Genomic DNA, 19867 nt, shown 5'->3' with positions numbered 1-19867 from the left:
GATCGGCGCAGTGCTGGCTGTAGTGGCCATTTAGAGAGTGAACCAATGGAAGGAAGACGTTTCTGACTCTCTCTCTCTCTCTCTCTCTCTCTCTCTCACTGTCTGTAACTCTGTCAAATAAATTAAAAAAAAAAAAAAGTTACCAAGTAACCACTTCTCTGACAGGCCAGTCTGCCAAGCTCCTTAAGCCTCCCTCCTCATTTTCCGATCTGGTATCTTTTTGCCTCATGTAACCATCAGCTATTTTAAAGTGGCTCCCCCCCCGCCTCCCCCGGGTAGGCATTTGGCACAGTGGTTAAGGTGCCATTTGGCAGATAGGATGGAGTGCCTGGGTTCTAGCCCTGCCCCTACTTCTGATCCAGCTCCCTACTGTGCACATCTGGGAAACAGCAGAGGATGGCTCAAGTCCTGGGGTCCTTGCCGTCGACATGGGAGGCACTTGTAGAGTTCTTGGCTTCAGATTGGCACAGTCCTGGCTGTTGCAGGCATTTAGGGAGTAAAGCATGGATGGAAGATCTTCCCCAACACCCTTACCTGAGCCACCACCCCAGTCTCCCTGCTTTTCAAATAAAATAAAAGAAATAAAAATTTAAAGTATTTTCTCCACAATTCTCCTGAGATGTCCCTCTCCTCCTCTGTGCTGCTTGTCCGTTCCTTTCCAGTTGTATTTCATTTTTAATGGTGTCAGTAATGATTATAATTTTATGTGTTTAATTTTACTTTTTTGCTGTAACTTTCTCCCGAAGTATGTGTGCAACAGTACTAGATTAAGCATTTTTCTTGCCAGGGAATTCTCAGTGCTCTCCTGTGAATACATGATTGAGCATGCAGGTAGCTGCAGAGGACTGAAGGAGATTGAAGGACCTGGTGTGATGAGGGGACTAGGACGGGGAGCAGGTGGCTGTGGCAGGACTGGTCTGTGGAAATCCTGTGGGTGGGAGCTGAACGCAGAGGAGGGAGTCAGCCATCTCCCTGTGCTCAGGACTGGCTCCTGGCGAGGGCGGCTGCCAGCCTCGTCAGGATATTTAGTCAGCATCCGTTTGCCCAGTGTGGAACTGGCACACAGGGCTCTAGTTGCCCTTACTGGGTCTTTATCCTTGGAGTACTTTGGTATTTCCTCATTGCTCTCTCACTAAGGGTTAGCATGCTTGGCCGTAGATAATTCATGGTCATATACTTTCGTGAAATTATACGTGTGTGTGCACACTTCTGTATGCACATGTATATTTTTAGAAATTTTTATTGAAATATAAGATTTATTGCAAGCTTATAAATCATAAAATACTATTTTAATATTTCATAGTGTATTTTTTTAGCTCAGTGATACTTAGCTTTTTTAGTGCTAAATTGATTTCTAATTTTGTTTTAAAAAGATAAATATGTAAGCTACAACTTTTAGTTTTTACCAGTATCTTTTATTCACTTTTGTTAATAAAGTTAATTGTGCTTTTAAAAAATGTTGACTGAATGGATTGGATGGGATCAATTGGATATGCAGACATTATATAGATTTGTATATAATTTAAGCTTACCAGGAGAGGGTTTTTTTCAAAAGATTAATGAAAAATGCATATTATGAAAAAATTTACACATGGATTCCAGTCTTTTTGTGCACTAAAATGACATCTTTTTTATTTTTCAATGAACTTTTGGAAGTATGCTTACATAACATTTTAAGAACTTAAAGCAATTACGCTGATTTGTCATAGACCATAAACAAGTAGCCTATGAAGTCAGAGTTTTGTTATGTAAATGACAGATATGGCGTCTACTTCTTCATGAAAGGCAAATAAATAGAAAGGGAAATAAGTATTTTATTACATGTTAGTAGGGTTAACTTCTCTCACTAATGAGAAAAATAAAAGCTTTTACCTATAGAAGTATATATACAATTAGATACAACTGTGTCCCTATGTACACACAATTACAAACATTGAAACTTGTAAGTCATATTCTAATAACTGATCTTGTACTCTTGAGCAGTTTTGATGCACATTCAGAAGCTTTTGAACTATTTTTCCTAGTTGAATAACTTTATCATTTTCTTTGATAGCTCTTCATTAGAGATATACTTTGGGAACCACAGTTGGAAATCCTAAATAATCATCCATGATAATGTCTCAGATTTGGATCCCAGAGTTAGCGAGAGCAAACATTCTGACACACTAATTATAATTTTCAAGTAAAAAGGAACTCACTGAGAAAAATGTGAGTTGGGATCCTCCAGCATTACTCAGCACGGTTGCAGCTCTGCTCAGAAATCTCCATTCTCACGCACCCCTCACGTCCACACCTCGGTAGTTCATGGAAAAGCTGTTTCCTTACCTGCTTCAGCTGCGAGTCAAACGGCACTCATTTCAGAATACGCCTCAGGGCAGGCTCCAGAGCAACCGTGCTCTGCCCAGTGTTACTGCTCATCTTTAAGAACAGATGAAAATCAGGAACTTGACGGAAACCGCCAGCGGGTAGGTCGGCTGTAACTCCGCCACACTGGTCAGTTACCACTTCTTGAAGGCTGGGAAATGGAAACAAGGAGGAAGAAGGAGGTGTTTTGCTCTGTGGGGGTGTCTGGCTGAAATCTTTGCTGGTTCCTTTCCTTCAGCAATAGCAAGACCAGCCTGGCTTCTTGTTTTTTTAAAGACATATTTATCTATTTGAAAGAGTTACAGAGAGAGAGAGCTTCCATCTGCTGTTTCACTCCCCAAATGGCAGACAGCTGGGGCTGGACCAGGCTGAAGCTGCAGCCAAGAACTCCATCCAGGTCTCCCACGTGGTTGGCAGGGGCCCAGGTACTTGGGCCATCTTCTATTGTTTTCCCAGGTGCACATTAACAGGGAGCTGGATCGGAAGTGGAGCAGCCAGGACTTGAACCTGCACTCAAAAGGGATGCTGATGTCACAGTTGGTGCTTAACTTGCTGAGTAACAGCACAGGCCTCTTAGCCTCTCAGCTTTTTTTTTTTTTTTTTTAAATTTTCTGCCACTTTTGTGCACATGTCCATGTCATCTGGTGAAATGAACAGCTGGGGAACAACCTTAATAGGTTTTCTTTTTCAAACTTTGCCATTCAGCATGTGCTAAGGGATAAGGAAGTAATGGGCTCGGTCTGAAACACCCTTCTCAGAGGAAATGATCAACTAGCAGGCTGCGTGGCGTATCTAGAGTGGGTTGGGAATTGGAGTTAACTGGAAACGTGGAATTAGTTTTTGAGTGAAGAAGCATTTTGAAACCAGCAAACACATCTGTTAGATAAGAGGTGTTGCTGTTGTCACTATTTCTGTCATTACTTTTTTGTGTTTGAACATTATTGACAAATACGTCAGGAGTAGGACTTCCAGTAAACTCATTGTGTGTGAATGTTTGGTCAGGTTTGTGCTGCTTTTGTTACTGTGTTGAGTCTACCTATTTTCAGTTCTCTTTCAGGCTCTGTAATGTAATTTGTAAGGTCCTGTGGAGTGCTCCCATGTCCTTTTCATACTTTCAGTGCCATGAGAATTGGAAGTACTCAGAAGTAGGCTCCAAAGGCCCCTTTGAAAGTGGGTGCCTCAGAACCAGAAAGAAAGAAAACAGGGGGTTCCAAAGACTTTATAAGGCTCCTGCATTTCAAGTGTTCGCTTAGGTCCGTCCATGGCTAGACTGTGGGCTGACGGCTTAACTTGTAAAGTTCAGTTTGCCTTAACAACATATCCTATGCATTTGCAGTTGTATTAATGGGTAACTATTAAGTCCTTGTGCCATGCCCGGTACTTGCAATGTGCTTGCTATGTGGTTGGCAGTGTTCTGGGTCCTGGAGATGGAGCGGCAACTGAGCTCCTTCAAGGCTCCCCAGGTTCTTTCTCTGATGAGGTGCATTTTGTGTGTGTGTGTGTGTGTGTGTGTGTCCCGCCTACAAGCTTATTGGTCACCACTGACCCTTGGGCTGAGATCTAAGGCAACCAGAGCTGGTTTTGGAAGCTCCCCACTTGGCTCTGCTAGGGGGACCCATTCTCCAGACCCCCCTACCCCCAGGGCCCAAATTGTCCTTGCTGCTGCTCTGATGAAGGGGCTAAGATCACCAGTGTGCTTGTGAGGCAACAGCTCTGATGCATAGTGGATTTAGGGACAAGTAGACGTAAGGAGGGACCTTGAGGGCCAGGACGCATTACGAAGTCCTCCAGATGTAAACTGAGTAGATGGGTGACTTGGCATTGACAGACTCAGCGCTGCGGCTCTCAGATGTCGCTGATTTATTGCAGGAGGTACTGTCGACCCCAGCAGGATCAGAAACACCCACTGATGGTCTCAGTGCTGTTGTGTGCTTCATATCCCTGTGGGCTGACCCACGTGCCTGTTACCGTGTCTCACTGAGGAAAAAATCGTGATTTCTTTGCTTGCTTGCTTCTTAAAATCAGGAGCTGCCTAGTTCAAGGCCAAAGGGATCATCACCCTGCAGATGGTCCTGTGATGATGAATTGGAAATAGAGGGACTGAGGAAAAGTGGGTAATAAATGGCCTACCCTGGGGTCAGCTGTCACTCAGCGCTTGCCCGGCTGTGGTGGTGTCTTTTTTCTGGATGAGCCGGGATAATCAGTACACTGACTACTTGCAACAACCTCATGGGCTAGAGAGCTTCCAGGACTCTCCCCTCCTCCACCATTTTCTTTGGCGTTGAGGAAACTGAGTCACTGTGCAAGCTGGGATTTGGACCCTGGGAGAGCGGCTCCTGGAGCCTGTGCTCAGGTCCTGCCCTTGAATGTCTCCTCTGATTGTACAAGGTGGTTTCTAAATCCAACACTTTGCAACCCTGGGGTGGCCTACCACCTTGAGGGCTCAAACAGACCCCGGCTGTGCACTAGACTTGGCTTGCGAGCAGCTGGTTTGCAGACCTCTCTCTTATTGTAGTGTTGCAATTGGCAGGGCAAGGATGGTGGGGAGGGGACTGCCAGGCACTCGCAGGGAAAGTCCAGCTAAGAAGATTGGATCAAGCCGTGGACCCCTGCAGGCTGAGGAGTTCCTCTCTGTTGGGCTCTTTCACAGCCCGTGCACAGCCGCCCATCAAGGGACGACTTCCTATTTTTACAGATGAGAAAATCGGGCCTCACGAGGTGTAACTAAGTCACCAGAAGGGGGCAGGACTGGACTGTGGAACTTTCTTTAGATTGAGTTTAGCTTCCTTCTCTAGTCCAGTCGTTTCTTAGAACCAGACTGTGACCACTGATTCATGGCTTCTTCAAACACCTGAAAGTCAGGTGGACTGGAACATTCTTCCGGAACACTGCAGGAAGGGTCTTTTCTCATTCAGAATTACTGATTGATCATGTGTGCGTGTGAAATTCTATCTAAGATGAGATGTGTAAAGAGAGTGAGGCCCAGCAGGTGAAGTGGTGCGGGTGGCAGTGATGGTAGAAGCCATGGCAACTGGTGGAGTCAGCAGTTAGGCTGTGCTTGCCTTGGAATGGGGGAAGATAAATGTGGAAGTGTGCAAGAGGAACTTCGTGAACTACCGGGTGTTGTTAGGATGTGTGTCTGGAGAGAGAGAGTGTTAGTAGAGTGTTTGCCCATAGGACTTGATTGATAGCAGGGCAAGAGTAGGTCTTGTGGTTTTTCCTTCTTTGTTTGGGAGTGCTTTTAAGCCAGAAACATGGAGCTGCTGCCTTTCCCAGTGGCCTCTGGATGGTCCTCCGTGCCCCTGCTCACCTGGATACTCTGCAGTAGTTCTTTCTGGCTCCTTTAAGGCTGTGGTTTGCATCCCGGGTGAGCCACCATCATCACTTGGGAAACTTTTTCAATTAAGATTCCAAGACCCTACTTTGAAGGAACTAAATCAGAATTGTTTTGTTTTTGGCTGGAGTCTGTATTATGGTCAGGTTTGAGTGTCCCTGCCCTTCTCTGTTACGCTGTCTCTGTCCTCACTCCTGAAGGAACTTTGACCCTCCAGACAGATGCTCTGCCTCTCAGCCTGTTTTATTTGTTCAGATCTCTCCAAGTGCTAGACCCTTATTGGTTACTTGTTTGTTACCTGTGGTATGGGACACCCATGGGGACTTGTGCCCTGAGAACAGAAATGTTAATGGTCCAGGTGATAATAGAGTAGTACTAATGAGCAAGTGTCACAGACCTAGGGGCGCAGGATGGCTGAAAGAGCCACAGATGGGTGAAGCCCAAGGAGGAGGGACACAGAGCAAATGGAGCTCAGTGATGTCCCACTTCTGGTACCTTCATGTTTCAGTGTGCTCTGTGCCCCCAACCCCATCGGTTTTTCCTACCAATGTTAATCGGTGCGATGTTTGTTCTTGCATTGTCTTACGTCATTGTCTCCTCTTAGCCTGGAAGCCCTAGCAGTAAATCTTCCTTGTCTAAGCGGCTCACACCTTCAGCCAGGTCCCAGCCATCCTCCAGTGTGGAGCTTTTGGAAATGTGGGCATATTGTGAACGATTCAGAAACCTTTCCACGCAGGACTTAGATCTGCCCTGTTGCCATTCTGGTTTTCCGTAAGATTTAGGCTGGGTATTTTGTAGATGTGCTTAAAGGTGCTTGACCATATTTTTCTCTGATAGATTTACCAATATGTATCTGATTAATGTTTGAAAAAATATTTCAGCCTGGTAAATATTTTTATTGGTTATATCTTTATGTATTTTTAATGTTTTAATATTAGATATTATGAAATTTAGCAACACAAATAACTGGGCTTGATTCAATACTAGACAAAAGGCATACTATGAAAAATTTAATAATAACGGAATGAAAAGTAAGAGAAGACATCCCTGCTTTCAAGATTCCTACATCAAAAAAGGAAAAAAAGGCAAAGCTAAAATAGTCAATATTTGTTTCCCTTTCATGTGTGGCATTCTGATTTTTTTTGTTTTAAGATTTATTTATTTGAAAGGCAGAGTTACAGAGAGAGGGAGAGACAGAGACCCTCCATCCACTGCTTCACTCCCCAAACGGCCTTAACGGCCAGGGTGGGGCCAGGCTGAAGCAAGAAGCCAGGAGCTCTTTTTGGGTCTCCCGCGTTTGTACAGAGGTCCGTGCCCTTGTGCCATCTTCTGCTACTCTTCGGCACATTAGCAGGGAGCTGGATCAAAGTGGAGCAGCCTGGGCTTAACCGGCGCCTGTATGGGATGCCGGCACTGCAGGCGGTGGCTTTAGCTGCTACGTCACTGTGGCGGCTCCTGTGCTGTTTTGATTTATGCTGAAGTGTTCCATGTTCTCACCACATTCCCATTTCCTTCTGTGGAATTCTGAGATGAAGGTACTGTGGGATTGCATCCAGATTAAGCTTTTTTCCCAGAAGCTCCCACACATCCCTGCTGTGACTGCCACCCCCAGCCCACCCCACACATTCACAAGCACAACACATTTCCTTTCTTCAGTGCCATTTCCAGGCAGAATCCTGCTTTGTTAGTATTAAGACTGGTTATATATAAACATCCCTTGTGTATTCATCCTGCAAACAGAGTGAGGTTGACACATGTAATCCCAAAATACGTCTGTTATTGTTTCCAGCTAGTTTCCATCTAGCCTGTCACCAACTGCCCATAAAAGCTAGCTTTCTTACATCTTGATTCCATAAATGTCCAATTTTGTACCTCATCCAAAGATTCAACTCTGCATGATTCTTAACATTACATATTTTGAAATCTCTTTTATTTATAACAAGTGAGTTCAAAAACAACAAAAAGAATTTGTTAACTGTTGTATCCCAGTTTGTCCGCAGTTGCTTCATTGAACCACCGGTAAGACACCAGTGCACTTCGCTTTGTCCCCACTTGCTGCTGTGGAGCCTTGTGAAGCCTGCCTAGATAGATCCTTTCCTTTTTCATAGCATGGTAGTATTCTACAGTTTATTAAATCAATTCCTACTGATAGATATTCAGATAAATTTGAACATCTTCAATGGATATATTATTAATGATAGCCACTATTTGCTGGATTACATAATTTTTTTAAAAGATTTATTTACTTGAAAGAGTTACACAGAGAGAGAGGACAGAGAGAGGAGAGGTAGAGAGAGAGGGGTCTTCCATCTCTCCAGTTGGCTGCAATTGCTGGAGCTGTGCAGATCTGAAGCCAGGAGCCTCCTCTGGGTCTACAGTGTGGGTGCAGGGGCCCAAGGATTTGGACCATCTTCCACTGCTTTCCCAAGCCCTAGCAGAGAGCTGGATCAGAAGTAGAGCATCTGGGACTTGAACTGGCACCCATATGGGATGCCGGCACTGCAGGCGGTGACCTCAGCCACTATACCGCAGTGCTGGTCCCTGGATTATGTAATTTTTAAAACTTTTAAAAAATGTTTTGGGGTGTTTAACCCAGAAGTTAAGGTTCAGTGTCTCACATCATAGTGTCCCCCCCCCCCCCCCCCCCATGCCAGCTTCCTCTCAGTGCAGACTCCGGGAGGCAGCCATTGATAGCTCAAGTAATTGGGTTCCTGCCACCCACATTGGAGACCTGGATTGAGTTCCTGGCTCCCAGCTTTGGGCCATTATGGGCACATGGGAGTGAATCAGTAGAATGGGAGGTCTCTGTCTTTGTCTCTCTGATAACCAAATAAATAAATTAAAAATTAAAGCATTTAAAAAAATCCCAAGAGGTTTTGCTAGCAAGTGATTTATAATCGTGTATGTGTTTGTATGTGTTGGGGGTCATGGTTGGAGACAGGATCTCACTGGATGCTGAGAAATAGACTGGGATAAGAATGTAGAGGATTTTAGTACAAAGCCCAAGATAAACATTACATAAAAGTGGAAAGATATTTAAAGGAAGTGGGTTTGGAAATTTCCCTCCAGGATCTGCAAAGGAGCTGGCTTCTTATGTGCTTCTTGTTGGAAGGCTCTTCTGTTGCTAGAATGCAGTGAAAGTCAGTCTAGAATTAAAGGAATGATACGGGGAGAGGTGTGATGGTAGGAAAGTCAGCGTAATGTGGGAAATCTTAAATGACATGCTGAGCATTTCATACTTCAGTATGCCATTAAGTTTTTGTGTGTTGTTAAAAGGAATTGAAGATAAGCTTTAGATAAGTGTACAGCATGGGGCTATGCATGCTCTCTGCCTTTTTGTGTTTGCCCTCCTGAGGCTTTGAATGCTGTGCAGGTCAGTTCCTTGATTTGGAATAGGGCAGGAAGAGCCACTGCATTGCAAAATAATGTCTCTTTAGGGGCTGATGCTGTGGCATAATAGGCTAAGCTTCTACCTGTGGCACCGGCATCCTGTAGGGGCAACTGGTTTGTGTCCCGACTGCTTTTCTTATGATCCAGCTCTCTGCTATGGCCCAAGAAAGCAGTGGAAGATGTCCCAAGTCCTTGGGCCCCCAGAGGAAGCTCCTGACTTCTGATGGGTTCAGCTCTGGCCATTGTGGCCATTTGGGGAGTGAACCAGTAGGTGGAAGACCTTTCTCTTTGTCTTTCCCTCTCTTTGTCTGTAACTCTGCCTCTCAAATAAATAAATAAAACTTTTTAAAAAAATAATGTCTCTTTTAAAACCTCAATGAGGGGCCGGCGCCACAGTTCACTAGGCTAATCCTCTGCCTGCGGCGCGGGCACCCTAGGTTCTAGTCCTGGTCAGGGCGCCGGATTATGTCCTGGTTGCTCCTCTTGCAGGTCCTTGGGCCCTGAACCCGCACAGGAGATCAGGAGGAAGCACCTGGCTCCTGGTGTAAGATCGGTGTAGCGCACTGGCTGCACTTGGAGGGTGAACCAACGGAGAAAGGAAGACCTTTCTCTTTCTCTCTCTCTCTCTCTCCCCCTCTCCCTCCCCCTTTCCCCCTCTCTCTCTAACTCTGCCTGTCAAAAAATAAATAAATAAAATAAAATAAAACCTCAATGAGTGACAGGCAGGGGAATTCACTGGAAATTGTTCATTTCCTTAATCCCAGAATTGTAATGGAGGAACAGATGTCTGGTGCAATATCGCCACCTTCTGGCAGATTGAGTGTAGTGACTTTATACAATAATGTGGGCAATATTTACATAGCTTATTAAATAATTCACAAAAGCTCACTCGGTGTAGGTTGCCAGTACTGAGTCCTGAATTGACTATCTAATTCCAGTTAGTTGTGGTGCTCACACAGATCTTCTTTGCTAGTGTTCAACTAGGTTTAAACCCTTGCGAATTAGCAGGAATTCTTAGCTGAGAATCAACATTCAGAAGCATGTTACAAAAGCTAAAACTTCTGTGCATGCATTTCCTCTTCTCTCTGTGGTTTCAGGGAGAGATGCAAAAGGAGCAGAAGGCAGTAGTTCCCTTTTCATTTTCAGTGCTTAGAACTGTATTCTTTCTCATCTTTGTTCTGCTCGTGTCCACACTCCCAAGCCTTTTCTCCCCTGTTGCAGAATTGGGACATGTCCCTGATGCCTCTGTGTTGTCCATGGCTCTCTGGCATGGCCTGTGATTCTATATCGTGCCTGACCGCAAGGGGTGGTGGCTGATTTGCTGGCATCTTTGTTTTGGGATCTCCAGTGTCTGCTAGGTGTGCAGAAATGCTTGTTGAGTGAATGTGGAATCAGAGTAGGAGGGAGCTACAGAAAATCCCCCAGCTGGGTGCTCTGGTTCTGTAGGTAAAGATAACTGAGGTGATGGACTTAACCCGAACACAGTGGGTGTCTTGAGTAATATTGGCCCAGTGCATTAATCAATGCTAATCACTTATGTCTGCCCACTTTGCAGCCTGTTTTGTAAGTATCTGAACCCCCGAGGTGCATAATGATTCAACCTGAGACGGGTTGCTGGGTGGGTGGGGGGGGGGGACGAACTGCTTTATGAGACGATTTACTGAGTGCTCTATCCGCCCGACTTTTTAGTAAACAATGGAGCAAGCTAGGAAAACGGACTTTGGAAGGTCAGTGAGCTTTGGGAGAGGGAGGGAAACACTTGACGGCAGAACTTTCCCAGAGTTATCCTGATCGACTGACAGAGGCTGCTTTGCCCCTGCTGTGGTGGTGTGTGGGAGGAGCAGAGTTCAGGGGACGGGAACTGAGGTCGTGAGACTTCTGGGGACATGGCTCAGGGTTAACTGAAGTCAAAACGCTGTGGGTGATCACATGCCGGTTTTTGTCCCACCTCACGATGAGCACCACCTGAAGTTATGTAGAATCAGACATCTTCTCTACTGAGCAAACTATGAGCCAAGCACACTTGCTTCTAGTTCCAGGTCGTGGGAAAGTTGGGTAGTTATCCTTGGTTATTAAATTTGTTTGGTAGCCTGACTGGGAAATTCCATGTTTTTCAGAACTTAATGCTATAGACAGCTACACATCTCTCTAGTTGATAACTTGAGCACAACAGTTATTATTTTATTTTTAAGATTTAATTATTTACTTGAAAGGCAGAGTTAGAGAGAGAGGTCTTCCGCCTGCTTGTTCAACTCCCCCAAATGGCTGCAGCAGCTGGAGCCAAGCCCTTTCAAAGCCAGCAGCTTCCTCTGGGTCGCCTACGCAGGTGCTAAAGGCCCAAACATTTGGGCCATCTTCCACTGCTTTCCCAGGCCATCAGCAGGGAGTTGGAGCAGAAGTGGGGCAGCCAGGACCCGAACCAGTGCCTGTATGGGATGCCAGCACTGCAGGCAGGTGTTTAACCTCTTACACCACAGCATTGGCTCCCACACTGGCTATTCTTAGGCCCTTTTGTATACTGTGAGTTTAGAGGCCAGTTTTCCCTGAGCTGCTTTCAGGAAGGTCCCAGGATGTAGTCTCTGAGCAGAGCTTTCAAAAGCAGTTGCACGGTTGGTTTTGTCTGTTGCTCCATGTCCCAGGGTCCATGAAGTGGTGCTATGTCGTGTGCCTGCAAAATTCATAGCCCAATCTAAGCCACAGCGAAGAGGTGATGAGGTCAGGAGGGTGGGGCCTTTGGGAATGGGGTTAGTGTCCTTAAACAAGAGGCCCTTTTGCCCTTCCACTGTGTGAGGACACAGGAAAGAGGCACCCCCTCCACATAGAGTCTGCCTGGGCCTCGATCCCAGACTGACAGCATCCAGAGCTGTGAGCAGTGAATGTGTGCTGTGTGTGACTCACTCAGCTTCCGGCGCTCTGTTACAGCAGCAGGCAGGAGGCACTAAGACATGGGTTGGATGAAGACATGTGGTCACGCTTATCTGACCTAGCCAAAAGGATGGATTTCTGTCAGTGTCAGCAAAGAGTCCATGCTGAGCTGCTTTGACTTGGATCTGGACAGGATTAATTCAAATCCTCTGTGCTAGTTGGCAGGCTGAACCCCCCTCCCTAGCCTATCTCAGGAGAATCGGAGACTCATTGTAGATGGTGCTAATCTGACCCCTCTGTTGGCTTTAGAGGATGCCTGTGCCCTCCCCGGGCTCTGCTTCCTGGTTTTTAGGGGTCACCTCCACGGGAGCCTGAGCTTTAGAATAGAAGGGCAAGTGCAGCCTCCATCTCCAAGGGAGCTCTTGAAATCACACTGAGCATAATTTTGGTGCCTACAGGTAATAGCATTATTGGTGAAGGTTTTGCTTTGGAGGAGACAAAGAATATAAATTAGAATTTAGATCATGTATTCCTTCAGGAAGCGAGAGCAAAGGAAGATGTTCAGTTTGGGTGGGCTGTGTTCTTTCTTGTGGCATTAAGCAAAATTGCGTGCAATAAGCAATACTTAGAAAAACCGTTTATCCACAGTCCCAGGCAGCATCCATTCGGTGTGTTTGCAGAGTGGCTGCTAATCCGGCAGCCGGGGGCTCACAGCTTTGTGGTGGCCAGAGGGAAGAAGCTGCATGGTGTGGGCTTCTCATTGATGAGAAAGCTGAAGTCATTGTGTTCTTTTCTCTGATCCAGAACTGCTTGTTTCTACCAGGAAATGCAGTTTCACGAGTGCTGTGAGTGTAGGGGCCTTATGTCTTGTTGGTCCATACTTGCTCCCCTTTGCACTGGCTGTGCCGGGTCAGGCAGTGACACTTTCATTCTCAAAAGCGTCTGGGAATGGGAGAGGTAAGAGGAGGAAGGGTTGTAGCATGGGTGGGAGGGAGGAAGGGTAGGGTGGGAAGTTTCACTGTGTTCCTAAATCTGTGTGTATGAAATACATGAAGTTTGTGTAGCTTAAATAATCTAATAAATAAGCAAACATACTCAAAAGTTGAGATGAAAGAAGTGTCTGGGTTTTAACAGTGAATCTCTTGGTCATTCCAATGATAAGGAAATAAAATGATTAGAAAATACATGATTTATTAGCTCAACTTGATTTTCTCGTAATATTGTGTGTTCTCTGCAATGTGCATTAAATCCTGAGGTCTAATTGGGAGAGCTTTCCAAGTCTTATTCACAGTGTTGATGAAGTCTATTTGTGTTCATTGCACTTTGCAACTTAGATAATCAGCAAGGCTTTTGGTAATTATGAGTAACACCTTGAGGAATCCATCTCATTCCAGTATTGAGCTGCAGTTAAAATCCGAGCCTCTGGAGCCACGTTGCCTGCTTGTGGACCCCACGAACTGCTTCAGTTACCTGTATGACCTGGGGGAAGGTAGTTTTCATCTTTAGTTCTTCCCCAAGTGTTGGTTGGGGCATTATATGGATTGTACAGCTTGGGTGCTAAGAAGAAGCACTAGAGTGTAGGGAGTGCTCAGCAGATATTAACTATTTTTATTTCTTTAGGAAATCACCGTTCATGGTTATGCATTAGAGCAGAGTATTCAGGAGACTGGGAAAGACTGAGAAATCAAGGCCTCCAGTAGTAGTGCTGTCTGTTACCAATCATGGTGCTGAGATCCAGTTCTGACCAACTCCAGGATCCTTGCTCACTCAGGAGACCGCAGTCTCTCACCGGGGCTGAGCTTGGCCAGGGGCAGGTTTGTCCGTCTCTGGCTGATGGATTGGCAGGCTCTGGTGTAGTGTAGTGAATGGTGATGATGGAAGGAGTGGGGTATAGGATGAGAGAAAGGATTCCTAAGGATTCTCTGATTCCCAGTTCAGTGCCTTTGCACTGGTGGGTGGTGATACCATTAACTGATTTCAAGGGTGGGTTCTGTCCTTGGATGGGTGTGGGGAAAAACAAGATGGGGTCCTGGTTGCAGCATGCACTTGACACTCAGACTCACTGCTGTCACCACCTGCTACCATCGGGCACTTCACTGCCCAGCCATGTGCCCTATTCCTATGTGGCTCACTTTCTTCATCTGAAAAATGAGTTAATAGGATACCTACTTCATAGGGATGTTGTAAAAATTAACAAGTTTATTGTGCAGATTGCTTGGGACAGTGTCTAGTGAGCACTGTGTAAGGCTTTATCATTATTGTTATCTTTTTAATTTGTCTCTTCAGGAGTCTCTGGGAGATACTGATTTTGATATGTCTATTTGCACCTGCAAAGCTGTATTTCAAATGGAATTTAAAGCAAATGTGGAACTTCAGTGTGGTGTTCTTTGTCTGAAGCATGAATATAGACTGCATTGAAATCATCAGCTGGCTGCTTTTTACAGTTTTTTTGGCTATGCAGAAGAGGGGATGAGAAACTTTGCCATATTATCTATTAATTTGTTACTACTCTATCCCTCTGCAAATGGTTCAGGAAGCCTGAGTTTGTATTGCTTGAAACCTTGGGTAATATTCTTCTCTCTGTCCACACATGGTTCTATAATTTAGATCAGGGCTCTCAGAAGGGCGTTGCTACCTCAGCGGTGTTTTGTCAGATTCTGGGTATTTGTTGTCCCAGTGTTTGGTGACTGGGGCCATGGGTGCTTGTTGTCTTGATGAGTATGAGGCTGTTTTGCACTGTGAAGACTTTTCCCATGCTCGCTGTGGGAGCGGCCGTTAAGCGTTTCCACAAGGGGCTGACCTATTTATCAACGTCTCTCCCTGTTTTACACATAGCGTGTTATTTTTTGCCTGGTTTTATTTAGACCATGGTTTTACAGGAATATAGTTCCTAGTAAATACTTTGTTTTATTTTGGAAGCTTATGAAGAGTTATTCATTTTAGAAAGCCACTTTAACAATGATGATAATATAAGTGGCATTTGGATCACAAGTTGTATTTGTGTCTGTGAAATTCACTTTACTGTGTATAAATTGCAAGCATTTGACTACTTCATGTTGAATGAATGACGACTTTTCAAAAAGTTGCGCCTAAGTATTTGTGGACTTCATTACATATCATTTTATGGTAGATTTTCCTCTCAAAATATTATGATTATGATAATGCATGTACTGATGGACAGTCTTTGAATTCACATTTCTGACATATATGTATTTGGAGTATTATTATAACACCAGTCTCCCAGAAACATGATTCAAATATTACCTACCTCATTATGTTAACTAAGTAATGGCACAAAATACTAACTTCACTGCTAGCTCTCCAGGAAACCTGGTGACAATCTCATCCACCATTGTCCAATAACTGGGGTGGATTTCATGAGACATGGGCCTCAATTCTCCCAGCTCCTTAGCAACTGTCCAAGTGACAATCACAGTTCTTCTATGTAACTCATCAAGGAATCAGTCAGCTTAGCCATAAAGGACGTTTGCTTAGAAAACTTCATGAAGTAATGAGATTTCCAGTTTAGTTCCATATCTTGAGTTTCTAGACAAGGGGAAAAAGATATGTGTGGTCTAACAGCCAGCCACATTTTATGATTTTTATTATTTTAGATGAGTGTTTTTTCATTGTGGTTTCTAAGAGTTGAAGTGCATTCAAGGTGAATATTGCCACTTAAATCCTATGAGTTTCTTGATGCGTTGGTGGGAAATTTTATTTAACACTGACAGTCTCATTCCTCACTCTTCGATTTTAATGATTATAGTTTCCTTTTGAAACCACACATAATGTTATACATTGTTTTTAACATTTCTGTGTGCCAAATATTAGGAAGGGGAGCTCAATAGTTGTAGCATTTCCCTATAATATCCAGGTGTGATTTTCACTTTTTGCTCTTTTTACATCTATGTGGTAACTTTTGTAGGTGTTAATAATTCTTTTCAAACATTTCCATCTCACATTGCTCTAGACAGCTCCAGGTTGTGCCTTTGTATACGTTAGCATTAAAGGCATCTAAAGGAAGTGCGCAGCAAAGGGCAAGACCGTGTTGTTGATAGTCTCAGATAGAAATGACATTTTCTTTACCTGCTTTATGAATTCTACCACTAGGTGGTGGTACAGGGCTACGCAGGAAGCTAAATTCTGTATCTACCAAATGCTTGTGTTGTGTTGAAATCTGAAAATGTTTCATCTTAAGTACTTTTAGACATCAACTAGGGATCTCCAAAGTTATTTTATCTATCATGGTGAGTGCAGTGTCTTTCCATGGTATGTGCTCACAAAGCATTTACTGATTTGTTAGTTGGATTCTTGTGTGTTTTTTTTTTCTGGAAAAATCTTTATTTACACGATTTAGGTGGTTCCCAAGCTTTATTTTACCTTTTTTCCCCCTTTTGTTTTTTAAAAATATTTATTTATTTATTTGAAAGGCAGAGTTAGAGAAAGAGAGGGAGAGACACAAAGAGATCTTCCCTTGCTGGTTTACTTCCTAAATGGCTGGAGCAGTCCTATCTGAAACCAGGAGCCAGGATCCAGGAACCAAGAGCGTCGTCTTGGTTCTCCCACGTGGGTGCAGGGACCATATACTTGGGTCATCATCCGCTGCTCTCCCAGGTGCATTAGCAGGGAGCTGGATTGGACGTGGAGCACGTAGGACTGGAACCTGCGCCCATGTCGGGTATTGGTTTTGCAGGTGGCAACTTAACCTGCCATGCCACGATGCCAGCCCTCATCGTTTTCTTGTTTATTTTTTTCCTAGTTTATTACATTTCCCCATATGATCAGAAAATTTCTTTATGCTTCAGCTCTACTCTCCTGTATACACATGCATGTGCAAACAGACCTCCAGTTTGCCTCCAGTATTTTATCTAAATTTGTGCATTTTCCTAGGCACTGTTTATTCCCTTCAAGCTTAGCAAAGAAATAAAATCCTGGCATGTTTTTTGGAAATGACCATAAAGTATTTAAAAGGTAGTTGAGAGACTTTCTACAAGATCAGATTCTCTGAATGTCAGTGTTAAGAAAAGTAGACAGATTTCCTTTGGGAAACTCTATGCACATGTTTCTCTTCTGAGTGTAAGGGAGAATAAACATGGTATTTCTTGCCACTGGGAGGATTTTGAAATATTAACTATACTCCAGAGGCCTTACATAAGAGATTTTAGATTTCAGATTATTTGTGAATTATCAATTTATTTGAAAAAAAAAAAGTCACACAGGATTCTTCTTTACACTTTTAATGGAGTATTTGTTAGTGTCTGTCAGTAGCACTGTATTTTATGCTACTCCTATTTATGGTCTTTCACTTGTGTGAGTGATTTATTCTTTCTTGTCGTGGGTAAATAATTTTTCTGACCACAATGCGGGCATTCATATAAGGTTCAAGCAGTGTTGTTATGATGTTTTTTTTCACATGACTTTCTAAAAAATGGGAATAAAAATTTTTCTAAGCCAGTGTTTTAAAATGTCCCATTGATTTAATAATGTCATTTTAGAGAAAATAAAACCACCATCACATAAATGTGTTCAATAACTACAGAAATTCAGTTTTAGAAACATTGAAATTAGATTTAAAGTATTTTAAAGACCTTTTTAGAGTGAAGACCTAACCTAGATGATGAAATGAGATCTGGTGTGGAGAAGGACTTAGTGAACTCAGGAGGGCTGAGTGGAGCCAGGGAAGTTACTAAAGAGCGTCGTTTCTTAGTCTTTGGTAAATAAACAGTGACGTGGGTAATCCTGTTTTTGAGAGTCTTGACTGGGAGCGGTGATGTGGTGGAGAAAAACAGCACAGGGAAGGGCTAGGGTACGTTGTACTGCATTTTCCCACTTCTGACATTGCTCCTTTTTATGCATTGTGGCTGTAACTCACCTGGACTTTGTGAGGAAGGCAGAGGAAGGAATTAATCTTTCTCTTTGGGTGATCTAAACTGTGGCCATCTTAATCTAGCCGGTGTCACAGGGATGGGGTGGATGGAGCTATGTATGTGGCCAAGAGAGGTGCATATAAATCCACGTGCATTAGTGCACATTGCATTTATAGAATTGAAATCTTGATGGGCAGATGGAGATTTTGATAGACGCCCTCAGATAATTCTTCAGCCCCTTTGCCGCCAACCTCGCTGCCACACCTGACGTACTCCCTAGATGTCGTTCCCGGCTCCCATTCTTCCATTTGATGATGGCAGTAGTTGTTGGGCTGTTAGTCTTGTGCTCTCATATTTGCTCACTTTCACTTCTTAGACCTAGAAAAGTCTAAATGAAATGTGATACTGTTTTGTTCATGTGTGTGGCTTGTCTTTCTTAACCATTAAGTCATCTTGGTCAGCAAACATGTCTTCACTGCTCTTCCTCCGTTAGTGTCTCCCCTGCTCTTGGGACAGTGTTAGGAATAGGCCAGGCACTTCATCAAGGCCCGCACAGCTGATGGCTTTGAAAAAGAAGGCAGTCCAAAGGTTTTTACAGCAGAGAACTTTCTAGAATTTAAAAGGTTATTGTACTTTTTGACTTGCTTCATCTTACGGTTCTATTTTTTAAACTAGTAATAGCTCTGTTAAAGGTTGGACATCAAGGGAAGCTCATTTTACTAATGGTTTTTCTAAAACAGTGTTAAGTGACCATTTGGTGAACTAAATATACTTGATTATTAGCCAAGCTTCCATTTTTTCTTCTGCACCCTTAGCATGTAAGTTTAATGCATTGTAAGGGTACAACAATAACAAATGTAACTTCAGAGTACTGTGTCCAAAATCTACTTCTCTTGTTAATCACACATTTTTTTTTTCTGAAATTACTTGCTTGAAGTTAGCTGCATTCAACATTTCCAATGCATTGCTTAAAAACGTAGCTGAGGCCGGCGCCGCGGCTCACTAGGCTAATCCTCCACCTAGCGGCACCGGCGCACCGGGTTCTAATCCCGGTCGGGGCACTGGATTCTGTCCCTGTTGCCCCTCTTCCAGGCCAGCTCTCTGCTGTGGCCCGGGAAGGCAGTGGAGGATGGCCCAAGGGTTTGGGCCGTGCACCCCATGGGAGACATGGAGAGGCACCTGGCTCCTGCCTTCAGATCAGCGTGGTGCACAGGCCACAGCGCGCCAGCCGTGGCAGCCATTGGAGGGTGAACCAACGGCAAAAAGGAAGACCTTTCTCTCTGTTTCTCTCTCACACTGTCCACTCTGCCTGTCCCAAAAAAAAAAAAAAAAAAAAAAAAAAAAACCACACAAAACAAAACAAACAAACAAACAAACAAAAAAACACCAAACCTTGCTGAGCCTCCTTTTCTCCAACCACTGCCTGCCACTCAAACTTTTCTTACGTGTGAAGATCTTGATAAATACATCAGGTGCTCAATGGCCAAAGATTTTAGATGGTTTTAGATGAGATACCAGAAGACCTAGTAATCGGTGTGTACTCATTTATATTCACGGCACATGAATTATGTTGAAAATGACATTTTCTTTTCCAAATCTTGAACCTCAAGGCTTCGTACCCTGTGTTAATACCCTCTGCACAGGAGGCTTCAGAGCGGCAGGTGTCCTGGAGGACATCTGCAGGGCACTAATATTTCTGTGGCTCTTCCTGCCCCTTCACTCTGTTCCTTCAACTTTCAGCCCTGAACCCTGCCACGCAGCCATGTGTGCTACCTCTTGTTTGTGTCACTTTTTGCTATGCCTTAGTGTTTTTCTTAGTTCTAAATTATGGCCAAGTAACATACCATTTTAATTTCTTTTTCTAATAAACACCTGTTTTCATGTCTCTAACTTCTTTTTTTTTTTAAATTAGTTGATTTCAAAGGCACACACATACCCACCCCCCCATATCTCTTTCATTCACTGGTTCATTCCCCAAATGCCCACAACAGCTATTACTGAGCTATGAAGTCAGCAGCCCAGAATGCATTCTGGGTTTCCCAGCTGG

At 44.0% G+C, this 19867-nt stretch overlaps 2 protein-coding genes across 16 annotated transcripts in view; one reads left to right on the top strand and one right to left on the bottom strand.

The window, feature by feature from the left end:
- The window catches only part of P2RY14 (purinergic receptor P2Y14), a 55001-nt gene extending 52432 nt beyond the window's left edge, over positions 1-2569 (bottom strand). The window contains exon 1 of one of the 4 annotated variants that reach the window (XM_008266336.5): positions 2326-2569. The gene's annotated coding sequence lies outside the window, so the exon portion shown is untranslated. The remainder of the gene's footprint in view (positions 1-2325) is intronic. The other 3 variants (XM_008266335.5, XM_070072661.2, XM_051859068.3) reach the window with 3 other exon arrangements.
- The window catches only part of MED12L (mediator complex subunit 12L), a 360120-nt gene that overhangs the window by 191792 nt on the left and 148461 nt on the right, over positions 1-19867 (top strand). The window lies entirely within an intron of this gene.

Source organism: Oryctolagus cuniculus, chromosome 4, assembly GCF_051225735.1.
Source record: "Oryctolagus cuniculus isolate XC-2025 breed Fujian yellow rabbit chromosome 4, ASM5122573v1, whole genome shotgun sequence".
NCBI lineage: Eukaryota > Metazoa > Chordata > Mammalia > Lagomorpha > Leporidae > Oryctolagus > Oryctolagus cuniculus.
Note: the sequence above shows the minus strand (reverse complement) of the source record. Positions and strands in the feature narration are given on the sequence as shown.